This window comes from Myotis davidii, unplaced genomic scaffold, assembly GCF_000327345.1.
Source record: "Myotis davidii unplaced genomic scaffold, ASM32734v1 scaffold866, whole genome shotgun sequence".
Classification (NCBI taxonomy): Eukaryota; Metazoa; Chordata; class Mammalia; order Chiroptera; family Vespertilionidae; genus Myotis; species Myotis davidii.
In genome coordinates, this window is record NW_006297145.1 from 536,153 (window position 1) to 541,997 (window position 5,845).

The window sequence follows — 5,845 nt, forward strand, 5'->3', positions numbered from 1 at the left end:
CACATTTCCCATCCTTGGCCTCTCTCACCAGCCCCCATGAAAGGTGGTGTTCTAGAAGGTTCTGTCCTCAGCATTCTAGTCTCATTCTGCAGACTCACTCTAGACCAGGGGTCCTCAAACTTTTTAAACAAGGGGCCAATTCACTGTCCCTCAGACCGTTGGAGGGCCGGACTATAGTTTAAAAAAAACTATGAACAAATTCCTATGCACACTGCACATATCTTATTTTGAAGTAAAAAAACAAAACGGGAACAAATACAATATTTGTATTTGCATGTGGCCCGTGGGCCATAGTTTGAGGACCCCTGATTTACCTGTTACGGCTATTTACCTGTGGGGCAATCACGTGGCAGAGGAAAGGGGAGTTGTCAAAGGCAGTGAGAAATGACTGAGTAAAGATAGAACACAAGTGAAACTTTAGGTGCTTATAGTATTCATTAACATATGCCTTGGATACATGTGAGAATAATCTGTATATGGCATGATTTTCATTTATAGTCCTTTTTTCACTAGGAGCTACATCCGAGAGTAATTCAAGAAAATAATTGAGAGCTTTGTTTTTCCACAAATTGACATTTTCCTATGGCCATGCTGTTCTTAGTCTTGCATATCCTAAGTTAGTTATTTATGTCAATTAGATGTGATATTTGGGTTGCCTATTCTATAACAGGTTTTCCAATGTATTTTTCAGGAAGATCTTATCCCAATGACAAAATGCACCAACATGATCCCTGATCATCATCTCTTCTATGATGACAGAAGGTCTCTGCAAACCTGGAGAGGGATTGTGGCAGGGAGAGCTGAACCATGAAGCATTTCTGTAGGGCTGAACAAGGGTTTGGGGACTTAGAAGGCACCAGCTGTGCATAGAATCAAGAACTTCCTATCCATCCCACATCCTGATTATATTCCTATTTGATATTTCACCAATTAACATGTAACATCTAATTAGGGCTTCTACTCCCTGGTTAGGACAAAAACAAACAAAACAAAATAAAACAAAGACAAAAAAAGAAAGAAAACCTTCTTCTAAGTATGCTTTTTCATTCAAATTCGTTTCCTAAGTAAGAATTGGTGCATCTGTGATGTAGGCAAGCCCACTGAATAAAGATTATTATGAAGAGGAGAACTTGGCAATTTCTCTTCTCCCAAACCAGCATAGCCCGTTTGTTTATTGGATAAATATTTATCGATTGTCTACTCTCTTACAATCGCTTTAAATCTCTTTGCCTTCCTTTCTTCCCATCAATTCTTAGCCCCCCCCCCTTTTTTATGAGAAAGGGCCATGGGCCAGTTTGAAATGCTCTTGGACTTTTACCCAACACTATTGTGTGTGTTGCTAAATGACTTAAATTTCCATCTAAAAAGCCATTAGAGTTGCTGGTTGGGACTCAAAGGCAATGAGTCTAGGGTAATAATGACCAGGCTAAGGGTTGAATGAGGATTTCTCACTGTGTGTGTAGGAGACGTGCGCTGGCAGAGCCACATGCTGCATTGTTCAGAGGAAGGAAATGGGATTTTTGAGGGCTATTTCCCATTGGCTGACGGCTGTCTAAGGGCAAGTGGATATTTTTGTACTTTGGGAAAGACCAGTTATATCTTCAATGTGGTAGAAACTGCCTCAGCTTTGGACTTAGACACCCCTGGGTTCAAATGCCACTCACTAGCTCTAAGACTTGGGACAAGCTATTATCCTCTATAAATTATGACCTCATTTGTAAAATGGGGGTCAAACTTCTTCCTGAGGGAGTTCTAGATTAGCTCAGCGTGGTGCCAGGCCCATAGTAGGCACACATTAAAATATAGCTCCAATTTCCTTGTACTTCTAGGAACAGAACCTAGCATGAGTCCATGCCCATAGCCTTCTTTGCTTAAGCTTGACCTCCTCATTGAATCTAGTCCTAAACTCAGCAGCAGCTTGAATCTAGATCAAAGAGGAGCTGCAGAAATCACTAAAAGGGGAGGGGGTAAATATTATGAGAATGTATTAGAACTGGACATATTTACACCAGAGGCAAAAGATAGAGAGCAAATAATAACCTTTAAGAACGTTACATGCAGACAACTGGTTAATGTCCCCTTGGAGGATAGGCCAAAGGAAAACTGCTGTAGATCGCAGCTTGAGGTCTTTAGGTTAGACGTGAAGGATCGCATTCTGACAGGAGGGCTTTTAAAATTTGAGAATGAACAACTTGTTTCATAGAGACTCTTTAAAAAGCACAAGCACATTCTTATCTTTATATGAAGTGATCAGGCAATGGAGAGTCTGGAAAATATCTTGTAGGAGGCAGAAGTGTGGAGCTGTGTGTCCATCCTATAGCTGGAAGAACTAACATTGAGAGGAACAGGGTTACCATGCCTAAATCCTGTGGGAGTAGGAGCTAGTTTGTCCTTTGTGGCCCTAAAGGACAGAACAAGTGCTGATGTGTATGATGTTGATGGTGCAGAGGAGGGTTGGTTACTAAAAGTCACATTTCAGCACAACAGGAGAAACATTTTTCTAGTTGGAAATACCCAGTCGAACGGTCTCCTTTGAGAGTATAGCAAGCTCCAAGGTGCTGGAATAGTGGTGAAGAGCACAGGCTTTGTAGACACGCTGTCTTGGGTTTTAGTCAGTATTCAACCACCTCCTCTTCCATGAGTGAGGTATTATCTACCACCGTAAGCCAGAGTCCTGTCATCAGTAAAGTGTGATATGAGTGTCCTCACAGGACTGTTGTGAAAAGTGCGTGCGATAACATGAGTAATGGGAATGGTATAGTGCTTGGCAGCAGCAAGAGCTCAATAAAAGGAAGCTTTGCAGTAAAAAAATATGGGCTTCACTTAACATTTTTCCCAGGATTTTCTTTCTCCCAACTCTTGAAACTTCTTTGGCATATGCGGATTTGTTTTTTTAAGAAAGGATAAGAGTTCTGCAATGAAGTAAAGTCTTCTCTCTCTACCCTAGAGGATATTTTTCTCTCTCTCTCTCCCCCCATCTCTAAATCTATCTTTACCTCTACCTCTACCCAGTTACCTACCTACATACCTATCTTTAATGGCGAGATTAAAAGATTTCGTGAGTCAGTGTTTACAAAGGAAGGCAGCAGGAAGAGACACAGCCTTTGGACGGGCTCAATACATAGATTGTTGAGGTCACATATCCAGGACAACGTGACTGTGTCTGAGCCATGCAAGCTGCCTTGCTTTGTACGCCATCTCAGCATACATGCCGAATGCAGAAAAATACACGTGCATACCAGACTTGCTTTCTATATCTAAAGAAATTTTTAGAGCCAAATGAACTGCGCCAGACTTGCTTTCTATCTTTATCTAAAGAAATTTTTAGAGCCAAATGAACTGCTGTTAATTGTTTCTGTGAAACTCTTTAGGTGTCTCCTTTCACATTAACTACTCAAAACATAATTAATCTGGAGGGAAAAAAATCTAAAATCTACCATAAAAATTTCCCCATGAGAGAGAAGACTTAAGAAGAGGTAGAAAACTGATCGAGAATTGTACTGTCCAATATGGCAGCCACTAGCCACAAGTGGTTATTAAAATCATAATGAATTAAAATTAAATACAATGAAAAATTCCATCCTCAGTTGTACCCCCCAGATTTCAAATGCTTAATAGTGACATGGCTCGTGTCTACAATATCAGACACTTCAGATAAAGAGCATTTCCACCATTGCAGCAAGTTCCACTGAGCGGTACCGGTTTAGAGGGCTGCTTGGTGATATTAAGCCCTTGGCACAACTGAGGCTCAGAGAGGTCAGAGAGTCTTTAAGAAAGTTACGCTGTTATTAAGTCTCCAGTCTAAAGAAAACGGGGGGGATACCTCAGATAGAGGTGCCAGGAGACTAGGGAGTTCCTTTGAGTAACTCACCTAAACACAAGCAAATATGTATATGCACTGTAATTTCCATATGTTACATGTTCAAACATATCCAGGTACAGGTGCGGAATGGTCTTTATGGCGATCGTCCTCAAATCTGAAGGAACATCCACCTTGCCCCAGGTCAGCATCCTCCCACTTCCTATCCTTGGAATAGGACATTTTCTTCTTCTCCTCAAATCAAACTCAAAATAAGTTGCTTTTTATACCACTTTGGCCACACGCATCATCTGGTCCTGCCCTGCCTCACCTTTTTCTTGGGAGCTGAGCTTGTAAAAGATAAACTCAGGATTCTCCTTCTTCTGTTGACCCTGAACTACTTTGTTCCAGAGTTTTTAAAGGAACTGAGTCCATTTCCTTTAGAAGTCTAGAAAATTTGTTGATGAGCAGCTGGATGTGGAAGAAACAGCCTGGTCTCTGGGAGAACTAGACCTGTGTTAGAATCCAGCTTTTCCACTTAGCAGCTGCTACCTGAGTCTCACTTGCCTCATCTCATACATGGTTATACATATGCCTAGTTCATAGTTTTGTGGAGGATGGGATAAAATGAGAAGATGTATATTAAGCTACTAATACAGTGCCTGACAAACAGTAGGTGCTCAATATATGGTAGCTAATGATAATAGAAGCAATAAATAACACTTATTAGAGAATAGAACAGAGAGGAAACTGTGCCTATAGAGGGATCGAAGAATCAGGAAGATACATCACGACTACAATAATAATTTAATAGGTAACTAAAGGGATTGACAACCTAAGCCTATTAAAGTTCAGAGTGGAGGGAAGCTACATCCATTTGAGGTACTCAAGAAAGCCACCTCAAAAGAGATGGACCTGAAAGATGGGTGAGTGCTACACAGATGGGTAGCACTGCAGTAGGGGGTACTGTGAAGACTGCCGAAGTCTAGAAAGAGGGAACTGCATGAGAAAAGGCAATGGAGTTGGAGGAAGATGACAGTAATAACAGTTCCTCTTTGTGGATGCCCGACAAGGCAAAGCTCAAATAACATTATGGGATGCCACTCGGGTATAAAATACAACTGGGGAGTGGAAAGGAGAGAGCACACGAGTCAGGAGAGCCATAGCGAGGAGGACACGGGGTCTCTCTAAGGCTACGTGCCTAATTGCTCATAGTGTTACCTGTTGAAAAAAACATAGGCTTCTGTATTTACTTCCTTGGTCTCCAAAGACCTGTCACATTTATGGTGCTTATTCCCTGCAAAAAATAAAACTATATAAAAACAATGGTATAGTTAAAGGTTTTAGAGGGTGGGTAAATGGTGTTAAAGTATTAGGACTTCATTACTGAAGATAAAAATTAGTTCTTCATTTTTTGGTATTAGATGCTGCCAGTGTAGGATGATTCTTCAGATTTTGGCATTATAAATTTTTATTCAGAACATTACTCTTAAGTTCCTTCATTTAACCGGGAAACCACAGTCAATATCATGGCAACCATGTTCCAGGGGCTTGTGGGTTAGTAATTTTATACTTTAAGATGCCTCTTGGCTTGTTATCAAATCCCCTTCTCCCCCAATAGAGCTGTTTTGGTAGCTAATCTTTAGAAGCAGCATGGAATAAAATAAGGGTTATTTTTAGGCACCTCACCACAGGACAAAGACCATTGCTAGTTTAAGGAATCAACCACCTTTGGATTTTTCCTTAGTCACAGCTGGAGAATAAACAATTTCATTTTTAGATAAAGATAAAACTTCCAACAAGCTAGCATCATATTTCAGAATTAGTAACTGGTCACTTCATTTTTAGTAGCTCAAAGAATATATTTATCTTGTTGATTTAGGCACGAATGTGAAATATCCTAGGCTTGGGGGAACAAGGAGGATTCTCAGTTTAGCAATTCAAATGAATCTCTTTCCACATCATTTTGGCAACGCATGAGACGGCTCACACCAAGAGAATTTTGTGTGTGTGCACAGCCAGTTAAGCACGGAGTGGCTTACTCGG

General features: G+C 40.7%; 1 protein-coding gene across 1 annotated transcript in view; it reads right to left on the bottom strand.

Moving 5' to 3' along the window:
• The window catches only part of TNC (tenascin C), an 89,431-nt gene that overhangs the window by 65,414 nt on the left and 18,172 nt on the right, over positions 1 to 5,845 (bottom strand). The gene's annotated exons all lie outside the window — the stretch shown is intronic.